Source organism: Carcharodon carcharias, chromosome 20, assembly GCF_017639515.1.
Source record: "Carcharodon carcharias isolate sCarCar2 chromosome 20, sCarCar2.pri, whole genome shotgun sequence".
NCBI lineage: Eukaryota > Metazoa > Chordata > Chondrichthyes > Lamniformes > Lamnidae > Carcharodon > Carcharodon carcharias.
In genome coordinates this window covers 87,667,615-87,688,040 of record NC_054486.1, presented here as the reverse complement: position 1 = coordinate 87,688,040, position 20,426 = coordinate 87,667,615, and positions in this window count along the sequence as shown.

The window sequence follows — 20,426 nt, the reverse complement described above, 5'->3', positions numbered from 1 at the left end:
ATGTGAAGCGTTGGTTCCTGCACAAGATATAGGCAGGTGTCTCAGTCCAGGGCCTCTTCCCTGTGCAGTGTGTAACCTTCAGACCAAAGTGATGGTCCAGCCTCATACCCACTGGACACATTACTGATACAGGTGATGCCTGCATCTCAATGGCGCTTGTCATTGCTGCCAGAATGTCATGGGCAGGCATCACAGAATTCCGTTATTCTCTCTGTGTGCTCTCAGCACCTTTAAGGTGGGGCTGGTCCCCATCTCTTCAGCATCTGTGACCAGTGACGCTGTGCTCCTGAAGAGCTCATGTGCTGAAAGCTGACAAAGGATCAGGTGCATTTAAAGTTTCACGGCTGCATCTCTATGATATGACCCAGATCACAGAGCACAAAAGAGCTGCCCTCAGCCTGATAGGAGTCAGACATTCACAGAGGCAATGTGAAGGTCTATGGAGTGTCCTCACTGTGTGTCATCATCATCCTCCTGGAATCTAGCAACTATTAGGGCCTCCGCTGTGTCTCCATGACATGAGCCTAAGCACTGAGGGTATGTGTGCTGCCATCAGCCACACAGGAGTCAAATGTTCACAGATGCAAGTTAGAGATGTCAGGGTTGTCCTCACTGCATCTTGTCATCATCCTTTATGAATCTTGTGGCTATGAGGGCCTCCTGAGCACCTGCCTCGCCTGGTCAGTGCGGTGGCCTCATCGCCAGACCCCTCGCTTTTGAGGACCTCATCGTCATCATCGCCATCGACATCATCTTCATTGGAGGATACATACAGCTCATCCAGCTCCTTAGACAGGTCTTCTCTCTGCTGCAGCGCCAGGTGGAGTGCACAGCAAGTGATGATGAAGCACGACACCCTCTGGGGACTGTATTGCAATGTTCCACCAGACCTGTTGAGGCACTGGAATCTCATTTTTAAAATGCCTATTGTTTGCTCCACCAATGTCCGGGCCGCAGCATAAGCCTTGTTATACTACCGCTCTGCTGCAGTCTGAGGCCGCTACGTGAGCATCATCAGCCATGTCCTCTGCGGGTAGCCCACTTGTCCCTGAGGATCCAAACCTGCAGCTTCTCCGGACCCTGGGAGATGTCAGGGATCTGAGACCTGCTAAGGATGTGGGAGTCGTGGACACTCCCTGGGATCCATGTGCAGACCTGTCAGATGCGCTTGTGGTGGTTGCACACCGGCTGAACATTCAGCGAATAGAAGCCCTTGCGGTTGACGCAGCTGACTGCTTGTTGCCATGGAGATCTAATCGCCACGTGAATGCAGTTGATGGCACCCAGCGCCTGTGGAAAAACAGAGATCTGCGCATATCCCAGTAGTCTTGCTTCCTGGCGTTCCTGATCCCAAGCAAAATGCACAATGTTCTGTGCCTTGGTGAAGATGGCATCCGTGACCTCTTGAATACACTTTTGCATGAAGGCTTGTGAGATCCTGCACAGGTCACCTGTGGAGCGCTGAAAGGAGCCACTGGCATTAAATTGAGTGCTGCAGTCACTTTCACAGCCAGTGGCAGGTCCCTATGGTGCCAAATCCTGCAGCAGATGGCATATGTGACCAATCAGTTCCCTAGAGAATCGCAGTCTTGGGCAACACTGGTTCTCAGTCATCTGCAGGAATGACAGGCGTTGTATATAGACCCTGGGCCTAGTGAGGTGCCTACAAGTGACGGCTCTCTGTGGATCTTCAGCTGCGTGTATAGCAGGCCCGGCCGCCCCTTCATATGTGGGAGGTGCTCCTCCCTTTGCTGATCCAGGTGCCTCTGTTGCTCTCTTCTTCTTCTTCTTCCCTGCTCCCTGTAAGCCATGAGGCCGCTAAATCACCAGGCTCCATGATCTCCTCCTGCAGGATCAAAGAGAGATGTGTGGGTTAGCGTGGGTGGCCTAAGACCTCTCTTGGTTAAGTCTGAAGACACCTTCACACATGCAGGACAGTGCTGGTCACTACTTGGGATGACCAGTGTGTAGTGTGTTCATTGGCTGTCCGCCCCACTCCACCTGACCGATTGGCGGCAGCTTCGGCAATTGGACTGCATGCCGTGCTCTCAGATCAGGGCAGGTATTCCCCTAACCTACATTGCAAGGCTGCGCTGTTAGCTTGAATCATAATGGATACTGGTCCAAACATTAAAAAAGTCATGGCCAGGGGCTGTGAGTGCCTCCATCAGTGACTGTGCCATCGCCACCTTTCGCAAGAGGATTGTACAACTTGCCCAGTTGGCCAATTGCTCTGCTGACCCCTAAAACGCACATTAATTTGCAGTCTGTTCTCGAGGGGTGAAAAGTTCTGGAGCATTTGGTGGCACTTCCATGCTTTTATGTTACTTGAGTGGGCAGAAAAGCTTCAGAGGTCCGACTCCAAGCTGCAGCTGAACGGTCTCAGCTGTGGAAGAATGTTCACTTTTGATAAACTTTTCCAAGTACATGGCCGCTTTCCTCACCACCCCTCCCATCATCCCCCGGCATGTGCCTGAGCATCCCCCTCAGTCTGTGATGCCTTGCCCCACACCCAACCCCTGGCCTGACCCGCACTGCAGCCCTCGTACCGGCCTCACACTGAAAGCCAGACAGGAAAAAGTGACTTGACTGTGCCTCCTGCAAATGCTCGCCACCTCTTCTTTGATGTCTTACGCACGAGGCTTGTGGGTGCTGTGCAAGGTTTTGTACGCTCACCTCTGAGTTTCCCTCAAAGTTCAGGTCGCTTGGTGCATGCATTTTAAAGGCAGTCATGAAGCACTTTGTTCTGAAGTCACGCCAACATGGGTGGTAAATTTGACATGGCGGGGTGATTGTTTTCAGCTTCAGTTCTTCCCCACCATTCTCCCCCCACTCCTCAATTTCATCCTTTCTTCATAATCCCAGTTACTTCAGGCACTTGTACAAATCGTTCAAAACAGATACCCAATACAAATGCATAAAAAAAGGAGAAACAGAAGTAAGTTAACGTCAGCAAATAAAACAGAGTGGGAATAAAATTAAACTGCAGTTATTACCAATGACCTTCCTGCTATAAAATAGACAAATAATCAAACTAACTACATTGCAATGTGTTTGGCATGGAAACAACCAGCAGTTACTGTTAAATGTTATCACCTTGTGTAGCTGTAAGCATGTAAAGGATGATTAAATCTGCAGTAAAAATTAACATTATGGCAACGTCGTTGCTGCCTCACTTATATCAGTCTCTGCACTAATCTACTTAGGTGGAAGTCTGTCTATCAATTGATATATTTACATCCAGAATTATTATGACCTATTTCTCATATGTTAATGACAAAATACAATAATGTCTCTATTCCCCTTTGTGGATCATCTTCCCTTTTCTGTCCTCCTCTCCTGGAGTTAGAGAACTGTGCTTTTTAAATAGTCACAGCAGTGAAAGGCAAATGTTGCTGGCCTGTGGCGATCACAGCAGTCACAGGCTGGATTCTATGTCAATCCTTTCACAAATATAAAACATGTTCCTCTTTCTGTTCACACGCTTAAAGACAGCAACAGTGGTAACGATGAACTGGGTCACAACAGACACTGCTGGAACATATCTTGTGTAAGAAACAATTACATGCCAGAGATAAGATGGGCATGAAATGTAAAACAGATATTGGCTGTGCCAATTTGCTACACATTACGGTAAACTTTATTCAGTAGGCAACTGAGTCAAAAATGAGATGTGCTACTCCTTCTCACGTAAGGTTGTTGTGTTTTAATATTTTATTTGCACAATATTATATAGATTTGAACTGTCTCCCTAATTGCAGCTGAAGTTCAGATCTGCCAATAGAACAGCAGACATCACTGTAATTAATTCCTAAAACACAAAGAAAGTGCAGCACATCTGAGACCATCAAATGATTGATCATAAATTTTTATTGGCTGTAATGTTCCTTGGGATGTTTTAAGATTGTGAAGGGCCCTAAATAAATAATTATTTTAATCTTTCTATCTCAGCAAGAACCATGGACCTCAAGTTTCCTGATACTGAGATCACAATTTGGGGCAGAACACAAATTTTCCAGATTTTCATACCATTTGACCTGGAATTAATAATGATTGATTTGTGACTACTCATGATGTTCAAAATCATTAGTGGTGGCTAATCTGACAGTCTCTTATTCAGCTTGCTGTTAGTCAAATTTTGATTTGAATCTACTTATTCCTGGCTCCACGTAAGATCTATGATTCCTTCTGACCTTGGCTTCTGAGCATTTCTGTCCCTGAGTCCAATCTATGCCTTATCACAGAACCTGAAGCTAATTTACAGCAATAATAAAAGCAAAATACTACAGATGCTGGAGATCCGAAATAAAAACAGTAGGTGTTGGAAAAACTCAGAAGGTCTGACAGCATCTACGGAGAGAGAAACAGAGTTAATGTTTTGAGTCCAATATGACTCTTCTTCGGAACTGAAGAGAGGTAGGAAGGTGACAGGTTTTATGCTGTTGAAAAAGAGGGATGGGCAGGTGGGGCAAAGGAGAAAGTCAGAGATAGGTTAGAGGACAAAGGTATCATGGAACGCAAGGCAAAGGGAGTGGTAATTAAAAACACAAAGCAATGGTCCAGAGTAGATGATAATAGCAGAATAAAAGTCAGCTCTGTCTGAAAGCAAAAAACATGAGAACAAGATACAGACTGGCACTTGGGGGGAAAAAAATCAGAATGGAGGACAGAATTCATGGTCTCAAGTTGTTGGACTCAATGTCGAGACCAGAAGGATGCAAAGTGCCTAATCGAAAGATGAGGTGCCATTCCTCCAGCTTATGTTGGGCTTCACTGGAACACTGTAGCATGCCGAGGGCAGAATTGTGAGCATGAGAGCAAGATGGTGAATTGAAATGGCCAGCAGGAAATGGCAAGGACTGAAATGGTCATGCTTGCGGAATGAGCGAAGGTGTTCTGCAAAGTGGCCACCCAGTCTGTGTTTGTTCTCCGCAATGTAGAGGAGACAACATAGTGAGCACCGGATTCAGTAGACTAAATTGAAAGAAGTACAGCTAGGTTACAAGAATTTACAGCTAGTTTTATTTCTAAATTCCATTCTACTCTCCCAAGTTGTTCTTTCTTGCCAAACCCACTGGCTCCCTGTGCGCTAGCAAGTTAAGTTTAGGATCATCTACAGCATATGCAAATCCCTCCCAATGCCTTTCAGAACAATCATCTCCAGCCTGTCATCTCTTGTCCATACCCTTAGCCCCCCTGGCTTGCTGCTTTGCTCCACCATTCAGTAACTATGCCCCAAACCACTGATATTTTCTCCCCAAACTATTTTGCTTGCCACTTCCTTACTTGCACTTAAACGCCTAAAAGCTCCATCAGTTTAACCTTGGCTTTGGTCACCTCCTTCTGAGAAGAGTATGAGGAATTTGCTAAAGATGGTAGTGCCTATTGATTGGGTTAGGTTTATGGGTCTTTTCTTGCTATTCTTTACATGTGTTTGAATGTTCCATCTTCTGCTCAGTGTCTATCTCTATACTTTGTGAGTTATGATAAAACATCTTTTCATATGTGGAGTGGTATATAAATGTAGGTTAGTTTTGTTAACACTTTGTTAATGAAGCCTACCTCAAACCCTACCATGCCCAAATCCTGTTCTTGCCTAACTTGTAAACCCAATGTAAGTGCATGCTGGCTCCTAGATCTATATGCATTTATATTAACAGGCAGTTCACCGTATGATGTTGATATCAAGAGGCCCACCAATACAAGAGTAGTTCTAAGCTAGAAAACAATTGCACATGATCTACCCTTAAGCCACGTGAAAGGACAATGACCCCCAGTATTTGACTCTGGACTATTCTTGGCCCAATGACCTATTAGCCAGTTATGCATGGTGCTGGTAACCATACTGTCACATGCTGAGCAAACTTGCCTTAATACCGTGTGTTCATGAATAGTGCACAAGAAATCAAGAAACCTCATTAAGCACCATTTATCACACACTTGGGTCCTGTTTTGTGCCAGGCAATTGGCAAAAATCCCGGTGATGGGTTGCAGTCTGCTAATTTATCACAAATCTCAGACTGGGGTTGCATTTTGCCTTGAGAATTCCATTGCTACAATGAAAAAAATAGGCAACAAATGAAGGTGAACATTAAAAAAATCTTTTCTCCAGGTGTGTTTCGCTCTATGAATATTTCGCTAAGTCCAAAATCTTATCAGATGTATGACTTCCATGTGTCTCTGTAAAAATAAAATCATTTTAATTTCAAATTCAATGGATCTATTATTTTCTTTTCATAGCAGATTTTTGATGAGTATTTTTATGATATAAATAAACACCAACTAAATGGAATAAAAGCAACAGCAAAATCAATAACTTTAAAAGTTTTTGTGCATGATTTAATCCCCAATGTATTCTGGTCGTAATAATATTGCATTTATTATCTTCAATGTGGGATAAAAATGTGTGAAATTTAAAATGGAAATGTTTCTCTGTAATGATTAAGCTCAGTTTGATATTATCATACAAACACCTTTTTCTTCACTCTTTTTACAACTGCAAACTAATTTTTTTTTTACATATCCGTGAATCACTTGGCAACATTTTTCTGCAGTTATTTTTTTCAAGTTACTTTTTGATATTGTGAATCAGTGTATTCCTCAAATTGAGGGATATTAGTGCCGGAGAAAGTAAATCATTTTGAATTTTTTGAACCCAGTGTTATTCGTTAATCTGAGGTCAGACATTGCATAGGATGAATACGGAATTAAGCTTTCTTCACTCTGTTATACCTTAGCTCAGCATTAGAAACGTACAGGCTTTTAGCAGGACAATGCAACATGTATGTTTTACACAGGCTATGTCTAATGGCCTCTGAGTGAAACTTTAATTTCATAGCAATTAATGTTGGATTATGTCAGATTTGTGCTGTGCTCACTTGTCAACTCAAACTGGATGAACTGAAGTCACTTCACACTTACCAGTTGAGATTTACATCTTGTCAGCCCAGATTAACTTTGAAGTGACACCCAGAGGCCAAAATGCACTTTGCAAGACGGGGTATTATTTTGACTTTGTAAAATGAGAGATGTCAATGCAGCCACGTTATATGCCTCTCTCAATTTTAATTTCCATTGGCTTCAAATCTGGCTGGTCTGCCAAAATTCTCCTTCTCAGCCAGTCCCCCGGGATCAAGGATGGCTTGCTTGTGCTTCGGATCGATGAGTTCTGAGATGGCTGAGATAAATCCATTGCGCAATCTGCAGACTCTGCCACAAGTGGAGAAAGTGGTGCTTGAAGAGTCAGGTAGATGGCGTGTTTGGAGGTTTGTGTGCTCTCTCCAATGTCTCAGCTTTACCTCTGTGTGTTCCTGATGAAGTGTCTCGATGTGTTTGGTGCCATCCCGAATAAACCTCTCCCATTTTGTTTGGACACAAGCTGGGTCAAAATCCTGGAACTCCCTTCCTAACAGCACTGTGGGTGTATTTACACCACATGAACTGCAGCGGTTCAAGAAGGCAGCTCACCACCTCCTTCTCAAGGGCAACTAGGGATGGGCAATAAATTCTGGCCTAGCCAGCAAAGCCCACATCCCGTGAATGAATTTTTAAATGTCCAAAATTAACCCATGTCTTTCTAAATTAATATTAATTTTATTCTTTAGTATGATCTTAGAAGTTATTGATGTCATGGGCCGGGATTTTTTGTGACCTTTGAGAATGGTGTCAGAAGCAGAAAGGCTGGCAAAATGGCGTTGTAAGGCATCGGGTGGCACACCAATGCTTTCCCGCCACCATGCCATTTTCTTTAATTGCAAGAAATGTGGCAAACAGCCTGCCTGCCCTGGAGACCAATTAAGCCATTTAGGTTGCTAATTAAGGGCCTCTTCTCATCATTGCTGGCATGGCGGGGACCCTCAGGTAAAACCTGACATCCTCCCAGCTGGGTCTGGTGGAGACTCCATTTTTGGGCACACTTTGGCCCCCAAAAGGGTATGCTGACACCAATGGTTAGCCCCATGGCACTAGCACTACTTGCCCTTAGCGACTCCCTCCATTCCCGCCCCTCCCCCCCCACTCTGCCTCCCATCCCTCACCCCTCCAACCCCCCCCCCCCCCCCCCCCCCCCCCCCCCCGCCACCCCCCCCCCCACTCCCCACACTGCTTTGGGTCCTGTCTGACTGGCCGGGGCACCCCTGACCACACTTACTTTAATTTGAGGGCACGTATCCATTGCTGTGCCCTCATCCTCCTGGTGCAGTCCCAACAATGGCCACCAGTCCCGGTGAGGCTGCTGAGCTACTGGCCCTTTGATTGGGCCAGCAGCACTTGGGGGCAGGCCGCCATCTGTAATTGGATGGCAGCCCAGGCAGCAGCCACTTAATTGGCTGCTGCCCATAAAATGCGGCCCCAGGTTCTTCCACTGCTGAAGCAGAGTCATCTGCCACTTCCAGTGCCCGTGTTAGAAATCCTGCCACCACTACAATAGCCCAGCCTTGATGACTGGTCTATACTTACCTACTTTTTGCCTTTCTCACTTTTTGAGATGTTACATTAGCAACCTGCCAGTCTTCTGGCATGGCATCCAAATCTAATGATAGATTGGGTGCCCAGACGCTCACCTTGATCCTTGTCGACTTTAATCTGTAGCCGGTCAATCTGATGGATTGTATTTTCCCTGTAATAGCTGAGTTAAATCTCACATTGGCAATTTTCTTATTGTGTCTTTCCAAGAAAAACAATTGAATTCAGATGGTTTGAGTACCACCTACAAGATGCACTGCGACAACTCACCAAGCCTCCTTCGACCGCACCTTCCAAACCCATGACCCCTACCACCTAGCAGGACAAGGGCAGCAGATGGATGGGAACACCTGTAAGTTCTCCTCCAAGCCACACACCTTGCGGTACCATATCACCATTCCTTCACTGCTGCTGGGTCAAAATTCTGGAACTCCCTTCCTAACAGAACTGTGGGTGTACCTACACCACATGGACATCAGTGGTTCAAGAGGGCAGCTCACCACCACCTTCTCAACGACAATTAAGAATGGCTTTGCAAGTGATGCTCCATCGCACGAATGAAAGAAATGGATACATTGGTTTGCTTTATGGGGCCATTGCTCTCTGACAAAACGTGGTGTAAGACATTTTTCCAGGGCTGAAAACAAAGAGGCAAGATGATGATTTAACAAATAATGTTCTATCGCCAATTATATTTGCTGTCACAGGCTTGTAAACTTTAATTAAAAACCATAAAATAAAACAATCAGAAAGTTTGTTTTGCCACAGGTATTAGAGCAAAAATGTCCACCTATAGCCAACACAGCTATAGTTTGTTTGGATTGGGTGATGAATGATTGTTCCAGGAACTGAGATTCACCAAAATCCCCAATATGGAGTAATTTAGATTGAACACGGAACAGTTACAACAATGTAAATATGAATTTTTAAATTACTCTCCATAATGTTGAATAACTACAGAAATAAAGATTAACAATGTGATTGTAAGAAATCTTTGGTAATATACGCCAATGAACAAGACAATTCCTTCCTTCCCTCCTTTAATTCCTTACGAAGGAACTGTCTGACGTATTATCTCTCAATAAAGGTGTAGAAATGAGTGACCCCTGAATGAAGTCTCCAAGCTGTCTTACACTAGCCAGTTCAGATCAAAATGAATTTAATTTACCAACTCTTAATTAGATTACCCTCAGATCATCTAGGAAGAAGCCAGATCACGCATCACATACTAAAGATTATCAATTCATTCCAAATCACACCTCAAATTGTAGTTGTGTAGACGGACACCTAATAGACATGCATCAATATAATCAGACTTACCAAGCAATTGAGTAGCAAATAAATACTGGACATAATTACTTAACCAATGAGTATCAAAGGTTGCACAGGCAATTTAATGTATCACTGTAAATCAGCAGTAGTGGATGCCAAGTATTTACTATAGTGGTGACCAGAGTCTGGTGTTATAAATTAGTGATATTACATACACGTCTTAGCTAGATGATAAATCTGAGTAGCCAGTTCATTAAGTGCCTCAAATCTCCGTGTGTAATTCACAATGTTGACACAGTCAGGGTGGGCCGAATGGCCTCCTTCTGTGCTGTAAAACTTCATGATTCCACGAATGTACAGAACTTACACAGCCTCATCCTCATGAGATAAAAGCAAAAAACTGCGGATGCTGGAAATCCAAAACAAAAATAAAAATACCTGGAAAAACTCAGCAGGTCTGACAGGATCTGCAGAGAGGAACACAGTTGACGTTTCGAGTCCATATGATTCTTCAACAGAGCTAAGGAAAAATAGAAGCGAGGTGAAATATAAGCTGATTTGGGAGGGGGAGTGGGGGGGGGGGTGGAACAAGTAGAACTGGATAGAGGGCCAGTGATAGATGGAGATAGCCAAAAGATGTCATAGACAAAAGGACAAAGAGGTGTTGAAGGTGGTGATATTATCTAAGGAATGTGCTAATAGGTGACATTAAGGGTAGAAAGCAGGATGAGCAAGGTACAGATAGCCCTAGTGGGGGTGGGGTGGGGGGAAGGGATTGAAATAAGCTATAAGGTAGAGATAACATGAGTGTGTGGTTGAATCAATCTCTCTCCTTCCCTGGGTTGTTGGAGAGTTGAGCCAACTTTGCAAATGCCTTTGCAAGAGGGTTATCTGTTTCACTCGGATGTTTAATTCTGATTTTTACACAATCAACAGTATCTGAATTAGCTTCCCTTTCATCTTTCTTGACCTCGGATTGCTCACAATTATGTGACACTTTTAACTCTGTCTGTAACAGGCTAGTGCTGATACCAGGTCACTTTGAATCTCTGACACTGTCCTTAAAGGGGTCTTTGTGGTAGTAAGGATTCCCCTTACAGCTCCAAGATAAAAGTAACATTTATACAGATGAAACATAGGGGATAGCAATTGGAAAACACTTCCTTTTTCTATTCTGGAGCTAGTTCTAAATGGGCCTAATTACAACTCAATTATTTCTTTAACTTATTCAATTGAGCTTGACTTTAACAGCAAGATAGGGTGTTGGGTTTTGGGTTTTCCCTCTGAGGGTGGGAAGCAGGAGTTGGAACTGTTTCCGGGCTCCGAACCTACCTTGGGTGGGTTGCCAGGGGGAGGGGGTGGATGGTGGAGGGGGGTCGGGGGGTGGGGGTGGGGGGGTGGTATGTGGGAAGTGGGGGGTAGGTCCATTCTTTGGGATTTTCATGGAGGTGACCCCTTAATTGGCATGGATCCCTACCCAATTTAGGTGGGCAGGCTTTAAAGCCAATCAGAGGAATAGCAGGCTGCAGTAAAGGGTAGGTAACTGAGAGGGAGCTTCAACACAGAGGTGCCCTCCCACCAACCTTTTAAAACTTTAAATAAAAAACAGTAACACCAGCCTGTTGGCGCTGGATTGGGAGGAGGAGGGGGGTGGAGAGTCCCTCTGCGGGGTGGCCTTAGCTGCACCTGCACCCAGTCAGGCAGGGAGGACCTGAATGCCCACCTGGAACACTGGAGCAGAGCTTGCCACTTGGTGCCCGCTTCCCAGTTAAACTGCCCCCATTGGGTTGGGAAACAGGACGTCAACAGAGATTTTCCAGTTGCCTTCTTTTAAGTGTGCTAAGCAAGTTCTTAATGAACCTAATTGGCTACTCATCTTGCGCTACTCATCAGCCCCGAATTCACCTCAGGAAAACTGGCTGGGACTGGGAATGGGGTCAGGAAACCAGCATACTGGCAGGCAACAATATTTTCTGGCTCTGCCCACCTCCATACATGTCCTGAGCGAGGCCTGAAAATGCAGTGCAGCGATTTAGTTTAACATTTCATCTGAAAGACAGCTCCTCAGACAGTGCTTCATTCCCTCACTATTACATTGAGGTGGCAGCACAGTTCATATGCTGAAAGCTCAGAGCAGGTCTTGATCCTACCATCTTCCAACTTAGAGATGGGAGGCCTACCAACCAAGCGAAGCTGACAACAGCTTACAGCTCAGCTGCTGATTGATATATTTTAAGGCTAACATGACAAATATAATATAAAAAAGCATTTTGCAAAATAAGAAAGGAGTTCTGGCTTTAGAAAAGCACATGGAGAAATGTAAATTTACATTTCAATGTGATGGAAGATTCTGGAATGGGCTCTGTTTATATTAAGAACGTGTGCATTATTCTTTTTACGTTTAATTGTTTTCATTTTGGATCGTATCTTCAAAACAGATTCTCTGGCAGGAATATTGCGGCCCTGTTGGTGTCGGGGTTCATGGCAGGCGGGGGGGAGGGGACAATAGGGCGAGAAGGTCAAAAGTCGGTTTCAGGTTGTCGAGAAAGCACAGCGGAAGTGTCTGACGGTGTGCACCATGGTGGAACACCAATCCTGCCAGAGGCCGGTGTGAATTTGCATCCTGCTAATGGGATGCAAAGTAAGGCCTGACCAGAATTGTCCCCCCCACCCCCCCCCACCCACCCCATGCCAGATTTATTGTTAGGTCAGTGAAAAAACACGCCGGCCTAGAAGACATATGGACAAGTGCAATGTGCAGAAGTCGGGACATGCCATTAAGGCCTTGCTCAGATCACGGACATCCAAGGAGCACGAGATGCTAGAACCCTACAGCTACTGCACCCTGGAGGAACACGTGCATTGCATGCTGGGTGGATTCTCACACACATGGCTCCACTGCGAAGCAGCTCTCGGAACGTGGGAGGTCTCCGTTGATATCCAGGATCTGCTTTGGAACATCACGGTGTTGGCCATGGGGACGGATGATCGGCGAGTGGAGGGAGAGGAAGGTCCAGCTGTGAGTGGGAGAGGAAGGTGTACTAGGGGCGGGTGAGGTTGTGAGTGGTGGGGGGTTGGGGGGACAAAGGTGTCGGGGGGTGAGGTTGGGAGGCTGGAGGAGGGAGTATGGGGAAGGAGGGTGTAATGGGGAAGAATGCGGCAAGTGGTAATGTTGGTGTAAGGGGGAAGAAAGATATATGGTATGGTGTCTGGAGGGGGAAGGAGTTCAGAGGGGGTCAGAAGCCCAGGAAGGGGGAAGGACTTCGGGGTGAGGAAGGAGTCTGGTGGGGAGGTGGGGGGGGTGCGGGGAGATGTCCAGCTAAACGTGCAAGGGAGGCGTCTGTGGAGTCAATGGCTGCTTTCCTGGGGAGCAAAATGAAGCTGGGCAAGGTAGAAGGGAATGGTGTTTTCGAGAGGTGGCAGAGGGAGCCAGTAGGGTGGGAGTGTGAGGGTGCGATGGTATCGGTAGAAGGGACAGTGAGGGTGGTTGATGGGGACCCGGAGGCAGACACGAACCCTGCAGGTGGGAAGGAGGAGGTCGGGGAGGTCAACGCGGACGGTGGTGAGATTCTCAGGAAGGTAGGTAAGGTGCACGTTCACCTGGACATCCTGGGTAGAAACGGCTTCTAGCCGATTGGTGACGGTGGGGAGATGGAAGGTGATGCCTGGGGGTCAACAGTGGTGGGGGAAAGGACATGGATGATTGAGGGAAGGGAAAGAAAGGGGGGACCGGTCCAGAAATGTGACGTTTTTCTCAAATCGAAAGTGAGCGGAGCCTCGTGTTGGGCAGGAACAGGTGCTTCATGGGAGTGTGATCAGTGAGCGGGTGGAGATGCAGCTCACACAGGTAGATAATTGAATGAGAACCCCAGCAGGCAGCATTGAAAATGCCCAGGACATTGAGCCAAGTGTAATGGAGGAAGGATCCGTGTGCCACACTTCTCTTCGTGGTTTGGCTGTGTTCGGCTGAATTGCTAGTGGCGGGGGGGTGGGGGGGTGGTGCAGAATACAGGGGGAGGACTTGTGAAGCCTGTAAGTGAAGCTGAAAGATACCATTACACATTATTCAGTGAAAGTGAATATATTTTCAGATTATAAAGTGACAAAATGTGTTCACCAATGAAACCACATGTGGTCAGAAATTCTTAACTTTTCCAAGCTCTGTCTTCTAGGTGCTGCCCTGAAATCCGCAGCAGGGGGTGGAGACAGCCTGTGCAATGTTTGGCCCTTTTGCCTCTGATGACTTTGGTGTGCATCCTCGGGAGAGCCGAGGCCTTGAGGGCCCTGGCTTGCTTTGGCTGTCCTCCTCTGGGCTAGCCGCTCCCTCTGCAGTGACAGAGGGATGAGGTTGAGGGGGTCACAGGCAAAGGGGACTCAGAGGGAGAGGACAGCCTCAGATTCCTGAGTGGATGATACAGGGGTGTCCAGTTGCCACTCACCCTCCCTTCAGGTGCCCGAGGGACCTGCCTGACTCCTTGAAGGGAAGGGGCCCCAGGAGAGACATCGAGGTGTCCCGTTTCCTTCTCACATTGCCACTGCAGGAACTCACCCATGACCACGGCGATGGAGTGCAGGTTTGTGCACATCTCTGTGTTCTGCTGGACCAGGGTCTCCTTGGCATCCACCATCTTTCCCATGGAGAACTCCATGAACACACATGAGGGCACAACTTCATCACAGAGCAGGCAGATGCACTCCTCCAACTCGCATGCCACTCTGTCGAAGGCGTCCAACAATTCTGCCTGATGCTCCCCCGCCTTCTGCTGACTCTCCGCGATGAGTTGGAAGGCTTAATCCAGAGGCTTGTTATCTGACTCAGACCTCACAGATGCCTGTTTCCCAGCAGTCCTCCGAGTGCTGGGGAGTTTGGCTGAACCTGCCTCCTCCTGCTGCGCACCTATGTCCGTGCAGTGACCGCCAGATTGTGGACCCGAGCCTGCTCTAGATCTAGGTTCCACTGAGGTGTGTGTCTCTGTGCTGGTGGAGGGTTTGGGTAAGCGCTATGATGCAAGCTCAGGCTGCTTATTTCCAGCTCTTCAATGGAGGAGGTGTCCACTTGGCTGGAGGTGAGGACATGAATGGAGCTGAGGGACTGGCTGGCTGAGGGTGTTGGTCGCTTGGCAGAGCTCCCAGTGAACCAAAGTAGAGATAATTAGTGCAAGGCAGTAGAGTGAAAAGCAAGAGAGAGAGCACTCACAGTTGTGTTGAGAGAGGGATGATGTGGTGCAGGATCCTCACTTGGGTGTTCACCATCAACATTACCGTCGCTGCAGGCACGGTCCACATCTCAGCAATCAGCGCAATGGCACACTCCTCCAAGTTAGTGAGGGGCCTAATGTGGGCCACTCCACCCTCCACCCGATCTGGGACCTCTTCCTGCTGTTGTGGGCCAGCTTCTCCTGCATGAGAACAGATGGAGAGAGTGTGAGCAGGATGCATGGGAATGTATGAAATATGGACTGGAAGAGGATGCGAGCTCCAGAAGATATGAGCCTGATGGAGACGTGAGAGTGTGTGTGAGAGTTAGTGGTGTTGTCCCTTGAGATGTGAGATCCCTGTGGATATGTGATGGGTTTGTGAGTGTGTGAGTCGAGAGTAATGAGTTGGTTGACTTGCCCTGGCAGAATGAATGAGAGCATTCATTCCCTTCCTGCACTGGATGGCTGACCTCCTCTGTTCTCCGGTGGCACTGACCACTACTGCCATCACCTCCCAGGCCGGACTGGTGACTCTGGTGTACCTCCTGTGGCCAGAGCCAGGATGGAGGACATCGTGTAGGTCTTTCACTGCTTTGAGCAGGCACCCCAGAGAGGCGTCACTAAATTTGGGAACTGACATCTTCTTTGCTTTCAGGGCCATCTGGAACAGTGCTGGTCTGAAAACCTGAAGTAGGCTGCGCTCTGGTGCTCTTTAAATATGGCGCCCGGAGTGAGCAAGTGCTGAGGTCACGGCGTGGTGGGAAATTCCAAGCCAGCCTGCTAGCGATCCACAGTGTTCCCCATGAATGCATAATTAATGAGCTGAGACATGCCAGGAACAGGACAATATGGTGCCAAAAGGCGCCAGATCAGCTGGCAGGTAAAACATCCTTTTTCCCACCCGCTACTGCACTTGGTGCAAATCTGTGAAGATCCCACCCTGTATGTATCTTCCTTTAGGTTTCACTGTGAAGAGTTAGGACTTACACTGTTATTTTAATCTTGAAAGCTATAATTCCTCCATAACGATACATATCAGATACCTCCTGTCCAGGCTGAAAGCCTAAATTTCACCAGTCTTTCCTCACAAATCAGTTCTTTTACACCCAGTACTTAAGACCTATTCTGAATATAGGGCTGGATAGTTTGACCATGATTTCCCCTGAGTTATATTTTACTGTTTAGGCTATGTAGTTCAATTTTCTACTAGCTTAGTTAATAGCTGTTCTGTACTGGTTGGACATAATGAGTGTTGGGTCTACTAAAGCTCCTTGTTGCTTTCAGTTATTATTAACCACTTCAACCGCATTTGTGAACTGTGTCTGTGTTTATCTTTCTTCATTCCTATAAGATTCATGTTTGAAGGACCCCCAGATCTATCTGATCCTGGTCCTAAAGGAGATTCATGTTGAATGTCTGGGTCTCACCATCGTGATGATGGGAGGGGCAGAGGGTTTGGTGATGGAGATGCCATGATCATGGATTGGGCACGGATGTCCTGGGGAGAAAAGGCCCAGATTCTTTTCGTGGGGACTGCTTCTCCTTGTCCCACAAAGCACAAAACTTACTTTTGTCGGTCCCTTTTCCTCTAGCGTTCTTGGAAATGATCAAAGTGTACACGGCACACTTATTCCCTCATTATTCTGTCAAATGATGTGGGCATCACTAGCCAGGTCAGCATTTGTTGCTTGTTCCTAATTTCCCTTGAACTGAGTGGCGAAGCCATTTCAGGGAGCAGTTAAGAGTCAACAACCTTATTGCTGTGGATCTGGAGTCACACGGAGGCCAGACCAGGTCAGGATGACAGACTTCCTTCCCTAAATGACATTAGTGAACTAGGTGGGTTTTTACAACAATCGACGGTAGTTGCCATGGCCACATTGTTAAGACTAGCTTTCAATTCCAGATTTAATGTATTAAATTTAAATTCCAGCAGCTGTGATTGGAACCCATGACCCCCAGAGTATTAGCCTGGGTCTCTAGATTACCAGTCTAGTGACATTATCACTGCACCCCCATCTCCCCCAAAGTCACTCTGACTATTTTCAATCTGAAATAGCAATCAGAATCCTAGGACCCTGATTTGCAAATTGAAATGGCCCTATTATCTGAAACAGGCAGGTGCTTTGGCCTTTCAGCGATAGGCGTCCAGCAATAGGCCCCTTTCAAAATGGCATCCACAGTGTCATTAAGGTTAACAGCAGTGCTAAGGCTACGAACCCCGATTCTGCTGGTTCAGTTCTTTTATGGTATCAATAAAGGGACCCATCAGGACAATTGGTAAGAAAATACCAATGCCAGGGGAAGCAACATATTTATACTGTATAAGAAGAGAGTGCTGATTTGTTGGCAAGTCAACTCTGATTGGTAGAGGCATTGCCATTCTGGCAAATTGTCTTAATGAATGCAGGATGGAAAGCTTCAACAACAAAATGTCTCCTTTTTCAGCAATGCATCTACTATTATTCGTGTGAAACAGGTTGCAGGAAAACCAGAATTTGAATTTCAGTTGTTAATGGCACATGATTTTCATACAGTTCCTTTTGTGACAATGATTTGAAAGTATACAAGATCTCCTATTCCAAAACCCTTTTGAATTAGAATATGAGCTACTGCTGTAAAGCAATGAGACACCGAAAGTTAATCATTTGTTTTTCAAGCAATATGAGCTTGCAATGTCAGCTATTTATAGACAAATGGCTTGTTACTATTTGGTATACAATTAACTGAGTTAGATAACCTGCACAATTAGGTTTATTTTATTTGATGGTAGACCATGAATTGACCATTTCAATTGTTTATAACTTTTACACCATGAGAGTGATGTCTAGTCTTCCAACCAGGAAGCCATGTTCAAAGGAAACTTCTCGTGTAAAGAATAATTGGTGGTTCCTACAATGGGTGGCCAAACTACAATGGTCAGTTGGAATTGTACCTCATGGCTGTCAAAACACGAGATAAATATTTTCTAAGATTATTTTCTTGTTGGAGCAAAAACCAAAATACTTTGTACTGTTGTAATTAAACATGAAAAAGCATGGAAGCTTTCCAGGTCAGTGTGACAAAGGTACTGATAAAGTTAACGGGGGCTGAAAAAAAACGAATGCCCTGGGTCTGATGCAGATTATAAAAGGGCATTGAGATAAGTCAGAATTGAGCTTGATGAGGCTCTGGCTGAAGGGAGAGAATGACTGGGCACGTGTGAAGTACCACAAGATTACTGAGAATCAGATATTTCTAATTAAGCTCAAAATCATGAAATCCACCTTAGATTATAGGGCTGGATACAAAGTGGGTTAAAGGAGAGGTATAACTGAGTGTCAAAAGTGTATGTACATATTAAAGTTGACCCCATGCCTGCAGATTATATTGTCAAAGGACAACATGTAGGTAAGGAAGAAGTGGGGCAGGGGAATGGATCTTTAGGGATCTCTGAAGGTAACTGCGTAGGAGAGAGCAGAGACAGCATTACTGAAGATGCATTCTGGTTGATAGGAATTCCAGAACCATGGGAACAGCAGACCAACCTGAAATGAAGAGCTGAGAAAGTTGAAGGAGGATGGTGTGGTCAACTGTATGCAATGCTTAAGAAAGAGATTGAAAATAATTCATCATGGTCACAGTCTTAGAGAATGTTACCTCTAACTTGGGTTAGGGCCATTTGGGTGTTTTGAAAGGCAGATGTTGTCCTAGAAAGACTCAGAGAGTTTTGAGAGAGATGGGCATGGAGCTGGGAGGCGATACATTTCAGGCCTTTAGAGAGGGAAGGAAAGTTGGAGATGGGTCAGAGGATGTCTGAGTCAAGGGTTGATTCTTTGAAGCAGGGTCGATTATAACAGTTTTGAAGAGAAACCAGACGGCACCGGAGGACAGCGAACTATTCAGCTGGCATGGAGTCCAAGAATGGGAGTTGAGTAATCAGGTGTTGAGTGAGAATAAAGCCAAGGGAGGAGAAGATGAGCTTCATGAATGAGATTGAACTTGCTCAGGACAGGGATGGTAACAAGGAAAAGCTGCTGAGAGGAAGTTTGAGATTAGATTAAGATCAGACCAACTAGGAGATGGGGGAAATGGTTGGCAAATCGGGAAGGAGGTGATGCAATGAGGGTGCCAGCACAGGCTGATTTGATCTCCGATGCTAAGACATTCCTGAGATTCTTGCATTTAGATATTGGAGGCGAGAATGCAGGGGGTAGGAACATTGAATTAGGAAATGGTTGGCTGTGGAAACAAGGAGTCTGGAGATAATGTTATCTTTGAGCATCATTCTGTATTAGTATTAGTTGTTTTGCTGAGGAATGCAATGACCAGGCTGGATCTGGAAATTGATGACAAGGCCAGTGGTGAGCTAAATCCATCTACATTTGTACCCCTATGATTTGAGGGGTGAGATGAGATGAGAGCTACACCTGGGGGGATATAGGAAAGGGATTCAATGCTTGAGCAGCTGTATGGGAAACGGAGGAAGTCTGTGTTAGTGAACATCAGATGAAGGCAGGGTTAGCCTCAGCAATGACATTCTTCATTGTGAAATAGCCTGCTAAGGTTCACAGAGGCTAATAAGACTGAAGCATTTGCTGCAATCTTCAGCCAGAGGTGTCGAGTGGATGATCCATCTTGGCCTCCTCCGAAGGTCCCCAGCATCAAAGATGCCAATCTTCAGCCAACTTGATTCACTCCAAGTGATATCAAGAAACAGCTGAAGGCACTGGATACTGTAAAGGCTATGGGCCCTGACAATATTCGGACAATAGTATTCAAGACTTGTGCTCCAGAACATGCCGTGTCCATAGCCAAGCTACTCCAGTACAGCTACAACACTGGCATCTGCCTGGCCATGTGGAAAATTGCCCAGGTATGTCCTGTACACAAAAAGCAGGATAGATTCAACCTGGCCAATTACCACCCCATCAGTCTACTCTCGATCATCAGTAAAGTAATGGAAGGAGTCATCAACAGCACCATCTAGTGGCACTTGCTTAGCAATAACCTGCTCACTGACGCCCAGTTGGGGTTCCACCAGGGACCACTCTGCTCCTGACCTCATTACAGCCTTGGTTCAAACTTTTCTTGGACAAAAGAGCTGAACTCCCAAGGTGAGGTGAGAGTAACTGCCCTTGACATCAAGGCCACATTTGACAGAGTGTGGCATCAAGGAACCCTAGCAAAACTGGAGTCAATGGGAATCAGGGGAAAATTCTCTGCTGGTTGGAGCCATACCTAGTATAAAGGAAGATGGTCTTGGTTGTTGGAGGTCAGTCAGCTCAATTTCAGGACATCACTGCAGGAGTTCCTCAGGGTAGTGTCCTCAGCCCAACCATCTTCAGCTGCTTCAGCAATGATCTTCCTTCCATCATAAGGTCAGAAGTGGGGATGTTCGCTGATGATTGTATAATGTTCAGCACCATTTGTGACTTCTCAGGTACTGAAACAGTCCACGTTCAAATGCAGCAAGACCTGGACAATAGCCAGGCTTGTCCTGACAAGTGGCAA